Below are 17,231 nucleotides of genomic sequence, written 5' to 3'. Positions count from 1 at the left end.
CAGTGTATTTTAAGACAATTGTATGTCTGTGCAACATAAAATGACTTGGCGGGCCGGATTTGGCCTGCGGGCCTTGAGTTTGACATATGTGACCTAGATAGACACAACAGGGTGGCTGAAAAGCTACCAACTAAAAGGGAATGGGTGATTCTTCAATTGGGGGAACTTTTACGTCCCTAGGTTATAAATTTGTGTTAAAAATACTTTATTACAAAACAAATATTTTAGGTATTAAAAAGATCATTCATTGTATCACTAAAAAAATTACATACCAAAATAATTTTGATTTTCATTTTTTACGATGATTTAAACATCAATATTTTGCTACTTTGGCCTTGTCCCCAACCCAGACTTTAAAACTTCTCTGCTCTAATAAAATGCTAAAAAGTGATCAATTCATTATAAAAATCACAATTTGAGTTTCATAATAACTTAAAAGAAACAAGATGTAATTTTTTTTTTCATATTTGTACAACCTATGCATATTTTTGAGCAATATATTACTGTCCCCAGCATTATCGTCAGTACCGCAACAGTGTATGGTTTCTGTAGGGAATCATTTAAAGGTAACACTTGTGTATGTTGTAACCATGGAAACAAAGACTCGCGAGGAAGCACATGCCAGCCATGAGAGAAGATTAACATTTTAATGTCTGGAAATGTGAGTAATTTAATCATGTATTCCTCCTGATCATAGAGTATATTTATTCAGCGTCATTACCATTTACATCAGTATGGCAGTACTTTACCAAAAAAAAAAATAAATTTACACATTATTTATATTTATTTCAAGTGCATCTTGTACTAGCTGTTGACTAGCTTTAGAAAATCCATGGCCTAGCTAGTTTTTTTTCTTAAAAAAAGTAAAAATTGTCATTACCGCAACACGTCATTACCAACACATAATGACATTTTGCTATGCCACTTCGCAAATAAATATGAAATATTAAAATTCTATATAAGCTCAATTGTAGCCATCATTAAGTCTTTGCTCTAAAGCGTGTAAGCATTATCTTGACATAATTAAAACTAAATTATTACTAATTTTATTTTTCAAAAGTTAAGATGGTAAAAAGAGCCCGCAATTGAAGAATCACCCGGGTACAGAAGAAATAATGGAGATAGCCAAAAAAGTAATAAATGAATGACACAAAACATCTGCAGCCTACAACAAAAAAAGTGGATAGAAAACTTAGTTCTTGGTAAAAAATAAAAAGGTAAAAATAGGAAACCTAAAATTAGCCAGAGACTGCGAAATACGAGTGGGACCACCACACCATTAACTGGAGCAACCCACGCCCAGCATGGTTTTTCTCTCTCTCTCTTTCAGTGTGTCTAGATATTTGTTAGAGATCTGTGGTCCTCTGGTGTTAGGGGACATACACTCTCCCCTCTGTCGGGAGTCTTTAACAGCCCTAATGTCAGCTTTACAAGACTAATTAACTAGCCATGAGAACAAAGAGGGAACATTTCCAATGTGTTAGTAAAAGCATAAAAATAATCAATCACCCTCAGTGGAAATGAACAAGTGTTCCTCTGAGCATTGCTCAGGGATGGGGACAGATTTTGTTTTATTTTAAATCATACTCAGCTTCCTTTTTGTTCCCAGACAAAAATAATTCTTTATTCCCCTTCTCCCTGTTTATCGATGGTTAGATCTACTGGATAACGGATCACATTAATCTAATTTCCTTTTCCTATAGCTAACAGATTACAGTTAATTTCTTAATCCCTTTAGTTACACACATATTTTGTGTTTCTCTGCAAACAAACAACTTATTACACAGAATGCACTGACAATCTACAGTAGTGTGAAATAGTAATAGCACCCTTTATTCTTACATATATGGGTCATATTGGAAACATATTACAATAGAAATCTGAGATGAAACAGATGACATAATTTTACACATAATGTAATTTCTTATTAATTAACAAAGTATTCCAACGGCCATATAATCTCTCTGAAAAAAAAAATCAATAAATTATGAAGATTTAGTTAGGGAACCAGTTTAAATATTTGAACACAGCCAGAGACCCAACTCACCACTCATCAGTCTTGATGCTTCAATTTAGCCATCCATGCTTTAATGCATTCATGCAGCTATTGTTCTTCCATCCATTCATCCATCCATTTATCAATTCATCCATTCATCCATTCATCCATCCATCCATCCATTTATCCATTCATCCATCCATCCATCCATCCATCCATCTATCCATCCATCTATCCATCCATCCATTTATCCATCCATACATCCATTCAAGCCATCCGTTTATCCATCCATCCATCCATTTATCCATTCATCCATCTATTTATCTATTTATCTCTTCATCCATCCATTAATTCATCCATCCAATTATATAATCATCCAACCATCCATCCATCTATTTATCCATCCATCCATCCATTTATTCATCCATCCATTTATCTATTCATCCATCCATTTATCTATTCATCCATCCATTTATCCATCTAATTATATAATCACCCAACCATCCATCCATTTATCTATTCATCCATCCATTTATCCATCTAATTATATAATCACCCAACCATCCATCTATCCATCCATCCATCTATCCATTTATCTATTTATCCATCCAATTATCCATCCATTCATCCATCCATCCATTTATCCATCTAATTATATAATCACCCAACCATCCATCCATTTATCTATTCATCCATCCATTTATCCATCTAATTATATAATCACCCAACCATCCATCTATCCATCCATCCATCTATCCATTTATCTATTTATCCATCCAATTATCCATCCATTCATCCATCCATCCATTTATCCATCTAATTATATAATCACCCAACCATCCATCCATTTATCTATTTATCCATCCATCCATCTATCCATTTATCCATCCATTTATCCATCCATTCATCCATCCATCCATCCATCCATTCTTTATCCATTTATCCTTCTATCAATTTGTCCATTCAATATTCTATCTTTTTCCTTCACCCTTTCATCACTTTATCTATTTTTCCTTTTATTAAACCATCCACTTGTCCATACAGCCACCCATCCTTCCAAGCAAGTACACGACATGGCCAAAAATATCTGGAAACTCAGAAGCTCAGACAAAATTAAAAGACACCAGGGAATGCCACCACAGTATTTTTTTAATTAGGAGTGTTATAGATGGGTGATATATTTGGCTGAATGAAAGCTACTCACTATCCTAAGATCACCATGTGCAATGCCCAGTGACAGCTAGAATGGTGCATATCTATCACTGTTTGACTAGCACCTTTTATTTTTTACCTATCATGGTTATATTAGAAACATACTACAACAGAAAATTAGGAAGGAACAAACCACATAGATGTACACTTCATGCAATTCAGGTAATTTTTTTTAATGAACTATGTAATCCACACACGTCACCTCTTTGAAAAAGTAATTAATCAACACATTATGAAGATTTGGTTGGGAAGCCAGTTTAGATATTTGAACACAGCCAGAGACCCATCTCAGCAGTCATCAGTCCTGATCCTTTAATTTAATCATCCATCCTTTAATGCATTCATGCAGCTATTGTTCTTCCATCCATCCATCCATCCATCCATCCATCCCCTATTCTTTATCTATTTATCCTTCTATCAGTTTGTCCATTCAATATTCTATCATTCTTTCCCCTCACACTTTCATCATTTTCTCTATTTTTCTTTTATTAAACCACCCACATGTCCATACAGCCTCTCATCCTTCCAAGCAAGTACACTACATGGCCAAACATATCTAGAAACTCAGAAACTCGAACTAAATTAAAAGACACCACCAAAACAATATCAGCACAGTAGTTTTATAGATAGGTGATATCTTTGGCTGAATGAAAGCTGGTCACCATCCTTAGATGACCATGTGCAATGCCCAGTGACCACTAGAATGGTGCATACCAATCGTGATTTGATACTGAAGCAGTAACAATGTCTACTGTTAAGGAATAATGCTTTACTATAATCCACTCAACAACTATTATTATTTTTTTAATAAAGAATAATTCAGTGAACGTGATTATAATGTCTTGGTTTCTCATAAATGAAAATGGGATGTTAATCTATTTATGTGAATTTAAATTATACGGACACAATCTAAAATTGAATGCTGAAATAGAGTTTTCTTTAAGTTGGATGACCTTTTTATGTTTAAAAAAAAATATTATTTATATACTTATTTATTTAATGTGGAGGCATTTTGTTTTATCAATGTGTCCCCACCACATTCATTCCCTAGATGTTCATGCCATCAGATACTGTGCAACATTGTGAAATTTGTTTCACTATAGCCAAGGTCACATCAAATATGCACAGACAAACCAGAATCTCTTTTTAACATGCAACATGCTGGGCTTAATACCAAATTATCTTTAAACCTCTTAAAACAAAGCACTGCTTCACTGCCTTCACTTAGCTTAACTTCTCAGTACAGTATTTCAATTAATAACCACCGAGAGTGCGCCTGCATGATTCCCATCAAGAGTGTTGAGATCCTCACGTAGAATAAAGCACTGCGTAATAGTTTAATACTGCAGTGCAGACTGAGAACGCGGCCTTTCTTCATAAGCGCACTTCACACCAGCCGCATTAAGAGCTTCATGTTCTCACATGCTGCTTGATATAATAGTGAACGAGCAGAAATGAAGTGCGTGAAGTGAAGCACTTGTAACTTTGACTTGTTGCTTTTAACTTTTAAAGTTGACTACACATACAAAAATCGCTCATGCACAATTCCCATCTCTCTTTCGGCTATCTGTCGTGCTCTTTCACTCGCAGAAAAGCACAGGAAATTGTCTGGAAAATGAGTGCCTGTCAGTCTGCTGCCACGTCCGAGCAGACACGCCAAGTGGACAGCCCCAGTTATGCGAATGCAAATACACAAATGGAGATCAAGAAAGCTGTCAAAACACTAGTGACATCTGACAATTGCTTGTCTCAGGCAGCTTTTTCATTCCGGCTCAGTTTATTAAAAATTAATGGATTTCACACAGATGCCATATGCTGTCAAGATTGATGCTTCTCTCGGTGGAATAAAGTGCTACTCTTTCTGTAGACAGCATTCCAATACAGTTGGCATTTTTCTCTCCTACTTCTAACATGAAAAAAGAACAGGACTGGATTGCATTTTGTTTGCAAATATTATAGGCAGGAGTAGTATAGGATTGGTATACGAGGGGTAAGATTTCATTCCCTACTGAACATGTTACTACTGACACTAAAATTGAATAAATGAATTAATTATTACAGCATTAATAATACACTAGGGTTTGTTGCTGCATTTGTCTTATTGAAGTCTGCATGGGTTCACTTCTGATATGCTGGACTGGGAAATCCAAACTGCTGTTAGTAAATAAGTATGTAATGCCTTGAAATGGGTGTGTCTTCAGGTTAGGCTCAGAGTCTGGGCCCAAGGCAACCCTCACTGCTGTAGAAGAATACAATTACTATTCATTTTACCACTGCTGTGGTGGTAAGGTGGGTTCAATAACCCCGTACAAGTTTGCCAGTCCATAACAGGGCAACACACACACCTTTACATGTAGGGCAATTTTAGTAGCTCCAATTAACCTGACTGTATATCTTTGGACTGTGGGAGGAAACCAGAGCTCCCAAATAAAACCCACGCAGACATGAGAACACGCAAACTTCACACAGAAATGACTGCTCCACCTGGGAATCAAAGGACCTTCCAGGACCTTCTTGCTGAGAGGCAACAGTGCTACCCACCAAGCCACCGTGCTGCCCCAATACAAGAACTCATCATTACATTTACATTACATTTACATTTTTGGCATTTAGCAGACGCCGTTATCCAGAGCGACTTACAGAAGTGATTCCATAGTAGACATTACCTTACAGGGCTCTAGAGTGCGACCAATTTGGTTGCACATGCGACCTAATTTCTCAATGATGCGACTGAAAAAAATCTGAGGTCGCACTGGTGCGACCAGCCGTTCGAGGGGAAAAAAAATAAGTCTCTGTGACTCTGAAAGTCCCCGGTGCAACAACAGACACACATTAGGCCCATAATCTAATCATATCTATATGTCCAAACTAATGAGAGATAGTAAAGGGCGGGACCAGCGTCATCAACGGTGGGCGTTACACAGCAAAAGTTAAGAGTAGTAATATCATGGCGGAGTGTGTAGAATATGTGCGAGCATGTGCTGCTGTTACAGATGTTGGTTTTTATGCAAAAACATCAATCAAATATCGGTGATAAGAAGACGTGACGTGTTTGTCTCAGTTGTTGTTTTCTTTAGTTAATTACGTGAGAAGAGTTTTGCGCTTCGCTTTCACCGCGACTCTCGACATAAATAACCGATTTGCTCAGCGCTCGACTCGAGAGATAAAACATCATTAAAGTTCCACGATACAAACAAACATCTGTGTGAAATAACCATCAAATCCAGTCTAACAGCTCCACATGTATCTGTGTTTAGCTGGATTTACTTCACGTGTGCTGTTTATATTTCACGTTAAACGTTGTTTGTTCTGTCCGGGTCACTTTTACCACGTCATATCACACAGTTCATCTTTTTTTAAGGCACTTTAAAAATATCAGCGGCAAAAAATGTAATAATGTCATGTGATGTAGCCTATGTCAATAATATGCGTGTCGTTACTGCATTAACCATTTGTAATATTCTTATCATTAAATGAGATCTTGAGTTAAAATTTCAGCTCAGTGAAGCACTTTAAGCACCAACACTTTTTCAGTAAGTTACCTTTCGTGTAGAATTGTGCTTCAAATAAAGAACTTTATGTTGACCAGATTGTTAGTTAATCATTTACAAGGCAATATTGCCTATATGGACAGCGATTAAAAAAAAAGTGAACCTGTAAAACTGAGGTGTTAAATGCGATGCGGTCGAAAATTTGGGTGCACCTAACTTTTGTTTTTTTAGGCGCACCAGTGCAACCAGTTCAAAAAGTTAGTCTAGAGCCCTGCCTTACTTTAGTTTAAGTAGACAACAGTCCAAGAATACAAATCTGCTGAAACTCTGTTAGAACCAAAGTGGGGAGTTTTTTGTGCAAGAAATGAATAGAATAGAACAGACTCAGAAGCTCAAACAGACAAGGGAAGCTCGTTCCACTACTTGGGTGCAAGTACAGAGAAGAGCCTTGATGGGGTGGCGCAGCAGTCTATTACACCAGGGTTTGAATTTCAACGGTGCTATCAGATGGCTGGGCGCTTATACAGACATTATTGACAGTGTTTGAGAAAGATGGGGGAAGGGGGGTGGACGGCCAAAACCTTGCGACCCTGTCTTAGGTATTCCTGCTTTGCACTCATTGTTTCCTGGTTCAACCCACCGTAACCATGATTGATGACAATGAAATGCAAATATTTTTATAGTATTTTATTATTTAAATAGTATGTGGTTTGCCTGCATGGAAAATGCATCTAATAAACTCTACCGTGAACACCTATACACATTTCATTAACCTATCATGTTAGATTTATGCTGTCTCGAGTTGTCATAACAGTTGAAGTCAGGTATTAAGTCTTAATAGCTTAACAGCTTTCACAATATCTAAGGTATTTTCAGGTTTTTTCACATGCTAATAAGCAGCTGTGACACTTCTAGACAGGGCTAACATAACACTGACCACTCCTAAAAGCATACAACATATGATAGGTTATGTCATGCTCTACAGTCAAGCAAGCTTTAAAAGACCATCGACTTAAAGGAAGCCATGCATTAACAAAGCCCCGGATCCTGATTCTTCTTTGCCCACAGGATCAGCAACAAACCTCAATTGAACTTTAAGGTGCTGATTTTGGACCAGAGGCTTCTTTGTTTACGGCAGCCTTCAAATCAGATATAAAAAGCTCACACTTTGCAGACAGCAGCACTTGTTGAGGCTTTTAATTAATTAATTTATTAAGATTTTAACATCATGTTTTACACACTTTGGTTACATTCATGACAGGACAGCTAAATACTGGTTACACAAGTTTAAATCTTTTATGTAAAACATAGTCATGGACAATTTTGTATCTCCAATTCACCACACTTCTTTGGACGGTGGGAGGAAACCAGAGCTCCCAGAGGAAACCCACACAGACACAGGGAGAACAGAAGGGACCCGGACCACTCCACCTGGGAATCGAACCCAGGACCTTCTTGTTGCGAGGTGTCAGTGCTATCCACTGAGGCACCGTGCCGCCGCTTTTAATTTATGGCACACTTATGTTTGTTTTATATATGTACTTTTTTATGTATACTTTTAATAGGTGAAGTCAAACTCTCCTACAGGCACAATTATCTATATAAGCTGTAGCGTAGTGGTTAAGGTACGGGACTAGTAATCAGAGGGTTGCTGGTTCAAGCCCCACCACTGCCAGGTTGTTGCAGATGGGCCCTTGAGCAAGGCCCTTAACCCTCAATTGCTCAGACTGTCTATTGTAACTGTACTGTAAGTGGGCTTTGGATAAAGGTGTCTGCTAAAATGCTAAAATTGTAAATGCAAATGTAACCATAATTATTGATTAGGAATTAGAGGGCCATGCCACAAACTTAAATGACATTATAGAATGTGTATTTTTACCCAGTATATGCCCAAAACCCACAATAATCCTATTCCAGAGTTAAAATTCCTTTTTCTTTGACAAGGACGTGTGGTCCAATCCTTTAGTCACAGAAAAGAAATAAATAGAATCCCAAAACAGCCCTGACATATGTGCCTTACACATGCATGTCAACGTAAACTTCACTTGTCTAATAAACTCAGTTGTCCATTATAAAGTCAGTTAAACTTGCTCAGTGACAGACAGACAGATCTCACACCTCACTCCTACGAGGCAATTTCATTCCATTCCAGGCAACTCTGAATGATAGCTGGAGAAAATATAGACGTGAAAAGTGAGAGCAGGAGAACATGAGACGTGATATTTAGCTCTACTTTTAGTTTTTATCTCCGGGACTCCGGGAGTTATAGGTCTTTATTTGCATGATGAGCGGAGAAGAGCTCTCACTGGGTAAAAGTTGCACACAATCACAGAATCCCATGTGCCATTTATTTTCACCTGATGAGTCAGGGGATACTGAAATGCCCAGGACTGCTTGAGATGCTCTCAGATTATGTCTTAATAAAGAAAAATTTTATTTAAATGGCAAAAAGGCCCAAAATAGAAGTTTATACCTAATTTAGGATGGAAATACCCTTAAGGAGTATGTTATTTAGTTAAAAAATGTGTTTAGTAAATAGTTTGAAAAATGCTTTAATATAAATAAATTAGGGCTGTCGAAGTTAACGCGATAATAACGCATTAACGCGACCTCAATTTAACGCGATTAAAAAAATTAGTGCCATTAACGCAAATTCTAGTTAATGTTGAGACTTGACTGGTAGAACAAACGTTTTAATGTCGGACTTGCCACCGTTTTTCATTTGCGGTTTGTTAACATAATGTAACCGATCGTGGTAGTGATGTACTTGCATAATAAAGAAATAAATACACGCTATATTCACAAGTTGTCGGGAGCAGAACACTTTATTACACTTAATTAACTTCTTCTTCTGTACCGAATACCGGAAAGCTGAGTCGAGCACGTTAGTTCATGAACTATGGAAGCCCCAAAGGGTCAAAACACACTCACTTCGTGTAGAAACGTCCATCAAACCATCGTCACGATACAACCACAGACAAGTCTGATACAATAACTACGCCTTATCCCACCTAAAGCACCGCTGATCTACAATGTTTGCTGATGGAGAAATTCTAACCTACAATCTGACATTTACTGCCTAATATGTGAGTGAATAAACTCCCTTACAGTTTTCTCTTGTCCCAGCAGTTTTTAACATAAGTACATTTAGCATAAAATGTGTTCACCATTTTAATTGTAACATTTCACTTAAAAATCCTTGTTTTCTATAACATTTACACAGATTTTTTTTAATGCGATTAATCGCGATTAACTATATGAAATTCTGAGATTAATCGCGATTAAAAATTTTAATCGTTTGACAGCCCTAAAATAAATACATGTTTAATAGTAAAATATTATTTTACGAGTTGTCGTAAATATTATTCGTAGGGTACGCAGTGCGCGTTTTGTGCTGCAGCTCCTGCCGGTGTTTTCTTTTTGATGTAAAATTCTAGAGCATCTATTTAAGCTTTGCTTAAGGCTTCATGTTTGAAAATTCCCGTCTGTATTTTGGTTTGGTTCTGCGTCCACAGAATTGGTTGGGAGTTTTTCAGACTCAGTTACCCATGTAGTGTTTTTAAACGCTTTAAACTTTGACATTTTGCCCATTTCGACGTACCGATTGCTAACTGAATTGCCGTAGGATTGCTAAGACTGCCTCATAGTGCGAATTAACCAGTAAATGTGAGGTACTTAAATACTACGTGAATGAAAAATGTTAAATCGCTAAACACAAATTTCACAGCTAATTTTATATTACATGGGAAAAGATTCATTTCACAATTCATGACGTGATTTTTATTGCTGTGAATTAGTTACGGCCTTACATATAGCCCATGTTTACTTGTCTATACATCCCAGTAAAACTTACAAGCCATTCCACAATAAAAACATCATGTCAACGCTCAGGTGGTGCAGCGGTAAAACACGCTAGCACACCAGAGCTGACATTTCGAACTCATCTGTTTGAATCTAAGCTCCGCCATCTGGCAGGCTGGGTGCCTACATGAACAACAATTGACTGCCTCATATTGACGGCCTCATAACTGATGCAATTATGACCTCTGCTGGCCGACTGAACTGATCCGCATATGAACTTGCCTCGTTCAGGTGAAAAGATGCAGTCTGCTACTGCACACGTGTCTGAAGGGGCATGTGTCAGTTATGGCTCTCCTCAATCAGGGTGGGGATCAACATCAGTAGAGAGGAAGCATAATGCAATTGGGTAACTGGATATGACTAAATTTGAAAAAAATGCAAAAAAAAAAAAAAAAAAAAAAAAAAAAAACAGACATAATGGTTATGGACACAACCATAAATTCGGCTCTTTACCTAAAATACTTATGAGGAGAAAGTTCTGTTATCAGAACCCAGCACAATTGAGTTATGCAACAAAACAATAATACTAACACTCAAGCCAATCAATCTCTGATTGACTAGGTCACTCTAAAAAAGGAAACACTCATTTTGTTTCCTTTCAGCCACAGAAAGAAATATTTAATACTCATAAACATCCAGTGTGGCTAAATTAAAGCAATTCTGTATAGAAGATAAAGCTTTTTAACATTCCACAGCCATTCTCCAGTTATCTGGAGCATTTTGTTGCAGTTGTTGCTGTTAAATGTGGCGCAGCAGTTATATAGTTCGAGGCAAGCAGTTATTTTATATATTCATTTATTTCCACAGGCCTGTTAATGTGGAATAACTTCTGTCCTTTAATAAATCAAACACTAATTTAAAAGTCGTTTTATATCACATTTAAAAGGATTTGGAATAATTATCTGTGACAAACGTGCAACAAAACACAGCAGACAATGAAAGTTTACGTGCGGGGAGAAACGGACAAGCTGCCACCCTCTTCTTCCCACCCAAATTGCGCTATGCCCTCTGATGTGAGACTTGCTTCATAGATTGTGTAGATAATGGCCATCTCCAATCTGAGATAATGGAGACTCATCTTTTCTCGCAGTGACACAGAGGAGGACAAGGTCAGCAGAGAGAAAGAGAGAGAACTGGGGAAGGACAGACGCATTTGAAAGTTGGAAATGGGAGAGAGGTGCACTGGGGACTAAAATGTCAGACAGAGGACAAGAAAATGTTCAGCTGATTTACTATCTAGATTCACTCGGCTGCCTCACCGCTAAAAGCGCAATCCATTCAGCTTTCTGGGTTTTACAGCTGATTAATGATCTCTACAGCTGATCTATGCTGCTGCTTACCAATCCCAGCTGAAACACTGATCATTTACTGAGAACATCTTAGAGGTGTATGTACTGTTTCAACCAAACTTCTGAGCTCTTTCAAACTTTCTTTCTTTTCTACTTACCATTATATATAAGCAGGTACCACTGGCTCCAGAAATGTATATTTACCAAAGTCATAGTAGTTATATTGGTCCTAACCATTGAGATGATGATTCCATTTAGTAGCCTTATATGCTCTCTGGATAGAGGTGTTGTAATGCTGGTGGTCATGTAATCAGTCAAAAAATTTTTTAGACCAAAATATGCCTACAAAACACCCCTATAACATAAGAAAAACCAGCCCCTTTTAACTGTAGAAACCAAGCATTCTGGTCTGGACTGTTCTTTTGGTGTACGCCACACATGACAATGGTTGAGCGATGGTAAATGGTGGCTTAGTCAATCACATATATACACTGATCAGCCATAACATTAAAATCACCTCCTTGTTTCTGCACTCACTGTCCATTTTATCAGCTCCACTTACCATATAGAAGCACTTTGTAGTTCTACAATTACTGTCTGTAATCCATCTATTTCTCTACATACTATTTTTGCCTGTTTTCACCCTGTTCTTCAATGGTCAGGACTCTCTCAGGACCACCACAGAGCAGGTATTATTTAGGTGGTGGGTCATTCTCTGCACTGCAGTGACAATGACATGGTGGTGATGTGTTAGTATGAGTTTTTAAAAATACTGTGTCCACTCACTGTCCACTCTATTAGACACTCCTACCTAGTTGGTTCAACTTGTAGATGTAAAGTCAGAGACGTTCACTCATCAATTGATGCTGTTTGAGTTGGTCATCTTCTAGAACTTCATCAGTGGTCACAGGACACTGCCTACGGGGCGCTGTTGGCTGGATAGATTTTTGGTTGGTGGACTATTCTCAGTCCAGCAGTGACAGCGAGGTGTTTAAAAACTCCATCAGCACTGCTGTGTCTCATCCACTCATACCAGCACAACACACACTAACACACCCCCACCATGTCAGTATCACTGCAGTGCTGAGAATGATTCACCACCTAAATAATACCGGCTCTGTGGTGGTCCTGTGGGGTTCTGACCATCGAAGAACAGCATGAAAGGGGGCTAACAAAGCATGCAGAGAATCAAAGTGCTTCTATATGGTGTAATATAAGTGTAAAAAAAAGTAGGTGGTTTTAATGTTATGGCTGATCAGTGTATATAGTGACACAACAATAAACCCTTTTTATAATCATCATTCTTTTCACTATTAACGTTTTATTATCTTGATCCAAATTCACTTATTGGTCAGACTAAACTGTTTTATTGTTTCAACTATGAACCAGTCTGAAAACATCTGCACTAGCTATTGTTTTTTTCTATATTTCTGCTTTTATTTTATTATTATAATACATTTACATTTTCAGCATTTAGCAGACGCTTTTATCCAAAGCGACTTACACAGTGAGCGGAACACAATGAGCAATTGAGGGTTAAGGGCCTTGCTCAGGGACCCAACAGTGGCAACTTGGTGGTGGTGGGGCTTGAACCGGCAATCTTCTGTTTACTAGTCCAGTACCTTAACCACTGAGCTATCACTGGCCCTACATAACACATAATGGATCCAAATCTTCTGAGGATCCAGAAACCCCCTTAATGGCACTGTTACTCTATAAAGTTCCCTTGTGTTGCTTGAGCTACTGAATACAAAAGATAGAATAGAAAAGCCTGCTGCTTCTAAACCTGTTATGGGCAAATCAGCTTAAAAGGCAATAACGTGACTAATTCACCCCCTGTCCACACTGTGGGTAGAACGTCCATGGCTTTTTCTGATTGAGTTCTGTGTCAGAGAAATAGGATCAGAGCAGACTTCTAAAGAGAAAGAGATGGCAGACTTAGTCAAAATCGCTTCTGATAAGCATCATTTTCAGCTGAATAAAATAAAGCAAAAGGCAATGACGTTCTGAAGGACATCAGGAATCTTCATTATATTATACCCACAGCGTGCTCTGTGCTCAACTGGGATAAAGTTTATTCCTAGTATTTTTCTGTTGTTAGCCTGGGTGGCTTGCTGTTCTGGTGGGTAGCACGGTCACGTCTCAGTAAGAATGTCCTGGGTTTAATTCCCAGGTGGAGCAGTCCGGGTCCTTTCTGTATGAAGAGTCTTGACTCCTACTGTTAGATGAGTTAATTCAGGGCAAAAATATACAATTTATGACTCATGTGGGTCTGAAGTGAGAATTAGATGCAGGATCTGAAGTGGAGTTGATGCCAGAATGCCAGATTATGATGTCTTATACCGGCATCATTTCCCCAGCTCATGTTTGTGCCAGCACACACTGCTGCACTGCCAAGTCTCAACCGAGAGCTGCTATTTCTCCTGGGAATGTGGATGTTATTTTTTACTTTTTACTGACTTTACATGAACTTGTTTACCAAATTTAGACCAAGTTGTACTTTTTTGTTTTTGCTTGAGATGATTTTTGTACCGAGCCTTATACTTTTACAACTTAAGTAGGGATGTAATGATACACTCTACCCACGATGTGATGCGATTCACGATACTGAGTTCATGATACGATTTTATTCCGATTTTTTCAACAAAATTAAATTGAAGACAAATGATGACAAAGTTTCCTTTTATTTCTCATTAAAAAATAAAATAAAATACTGTATTTGTGCTTATCTTTTATTTATCTAAATAATGAATGTCCTTTTATTTCTGAGGTAGGTATAAACTATGCAAAACAATGCTGCACATTCCCCTTTTTGTGTAAAAAAACCTGAAATGAAACAAATCCAACATGAAATAAATAAATGATATAATATAAATAAAGAAAGTATCCTCAGATCAATAAATTTGGTTGGAAAATTCCGAACCTGGCAACCCTGTAGTGACATCAACCAGGCGAGATGAATAGCACCAGTGCCCTCTGCTGTTTAAAGTGAATATCGATTTATTATACATGTAAACCGATTTGAATCGTTACACATGTGAATCGATTTTTAACTGTCTTGTAGTGCATCGTTACATCCCTAATCTTAAGCAATAAGGTAATGCCTAACAGGCATCCTTCTACTTCTTTTTCTATTACTACTACTACTAGTACTACTACTACGACTAATAATAATAATAATAATGATGATCATAGTAATAATTTCTGCAATTAATACACATAAACTGGGGTCTGATCATCATCCCTGCAAATTCTAGACAATCAAATTCTGCCCAAACTAACAGCACACAAACTCACAGTACCTGTCATGGTTCTAATTAAACACATTGATTAATTATTTTCAATCCTTACTGAAAGCACATGTGAACCTCTGGGTTATTTACTTCTTCAAAAGTAAAGATACAATTAATAAGACTAGTAAGATTAAAAGGGTGCTCAGGTGGCGCAGCAGTAAAACATGCTAGTACCCCAGAGCTGGCATCTTAAACTCATGAGTTCGAGTTATGCCTATATGGACAATGATTGGCTTGTCAGCTGGGTTGAATGCTAGAGGGGATTCCTCATAACTGATGCAATTATGCCCTCTGCTGGCTGATCTATGATGCCTGCACAGAGACGGGGGATTATGGAGATCAATGCCTGACTCTCCATGCGTAATACTGAGAATTATATGTTGGCTACTGCACATGTGTCTCAGGGGGCGTGTACAAGTCACGGCTCTCCTCAGTCAGGAGGGAAGGTCAGCAGCAGCAGAGAGGAGAAGAAATGCAATCGAGTAATTGGATACGACTAGATTGGGAGAAAAATTGGTGCCCCCAAATGTTAAAATTCTTCTAACAAATGGTAGCTGAGTGGTTAGGGTACAGGACTAGTAATAAGAAGACTGCCAGTTCAACTGCATCCACCACTAAGTTGCCACTGGTGAGCCCTGGAGCAAGGTTGTTAACCCTCAATTGCTTGAATTGTGCTAGGTCACAATTGTAAGTCGCTTTGGATTAGGGATGCATCAATACCATTTTTTCCCAACCGAGTACAAGTACGTGTATTTTTGTACTTGCCGATACCGATACCAATACCTATTGGATCAGATATCTGACATGCTAGAAAACTCGATCCGGTCGCCGAGCGCTCGGCGAGCCGGTAGGATCGAGTTGTTGGATAGTTCACACTTAGCGATCGAGAGCCGAGTTTTGATCGCCGAGCGAACGCCGAGTTGCTCCCGAGCCGGCAAATCTAGCGCCGACCAGTCGCAGAGCGAAAATCAGGGCGGAAATCGTGTAGTGTGAACTAGGCATAACACAGCAACGTGCACTAGGCACACGGTGTCTGATGTTTAGTATCGGAGCCTCATTTGCGAGTACGAGCACAAGTTAATGAGCGCGGTATCGGGCAAATACCCGATACCAGTATCGGTACTCATCCATCTCTACTTTGGATAAAAGCACCTGTTAAATGGTTTAAACATAAAATAGGAACATACTATCAGTCCCTAATACTATTCAAACACAACAGAGGCCTGTCTGTAGTGGATCATTTTGGGTGTTGGTGTGTCATCGATGCAGTTCTGTTTCTTACCTTGGGGGTCTGTCATGTAAAGGTAAATGAGCAGTTATTCAGATTAGGGGTTGGGGGCGTTAATGTAATTAAGGAAAGGTGGCGCAGCGGTAAAACACAATAGCACACCAGAGCTGACATGTTAAACCCGTGAGTTCGAATCTCAGCACTGCTACCGGCAGGCTGGGCGCCCACACGACCAATGATTGGCTCGTTCGCAGGGAGGGTGCTGGAGGGGATTCCTCATAACTGATGCAATTACGACCTCTGCTGGCTGATTGATGGTGCCTACACACTCTACTTATAATGGGGATCAGGGTGTGTCTTCACACATGAACCCGCCTTGTGCAGGTGAAAAGATGCAGTCGGCTACTACACACATGTCAGAGGGGGCGTGTGTTAGTCACGGCTCTCTTCAGTCAGGAGTGGAGGTCAACATCAGTAAAGGGGAAATTTAATGCAATCGGGTAATTGGATACAACTAGATTGGGAGGAGAATTGGGGAAAATGCAAATGAGAGGAGGAGGAGACTGACAGAGAAGTGAGTTTATTGTAGGCACCATGGTAGTCAGGAAGACACCATTAATGTAAGGTCAAGCTACTGTGACTACTGATAAAAATAAGCATGGAATGTGACAGAGAATCACTTGAAATAGAGATGTACCCTTGCCATCATTGTCAGTTTAAGCAATTCTTCACCAACCTGCCAATAAGACTCAATATCTTTGTTCAGGCTGCTCAGAATCCCCTATTTCATTCTGCCTCACTACGGTTTACACAAACACTCCACGCTCTACCTGCTACACAGACTGTCAGGACGCAGCAGCT

The 17,231-nt window shown here is 38.6% G+C and overlaps 1 protein-coding gene across 9 annotated transcripts in view; it reads right to left on the bottom strand.

Annotated features, from left to right (window-relative positions):
- Positions 1–17,231, bottom strand: part of celf6 (CUGBP Elav-like family member 6) — a 237,279-nt gene that overhangs the window by 70,673 nt on the left and 149,375 nt on the right. The gene's annotated exons all lie outside the window — the stretch shown is intronic.

The sequence above is a fragment of the Trichomycterus rosablanca genome, chromosome 11 (genome assembly GCF_030014385.1).
Source record: "Trichomycterus rosablanca isolate fTriRos1 chromosome 11, fTriRos1.hap1, whole genome shotgun sequence".
NCBI lineage: Eukaryota > Metazoa > Chordata > Actinopteri > Siluriformes > Trichomycteridae > Trichomycterus > Trichomycterus rosablanca.
The sequence above is the reverse complement of the archived record's forward strand: the minus strand, read 5'-3'. Positions and strand labels throughout refer to the sequence as shown.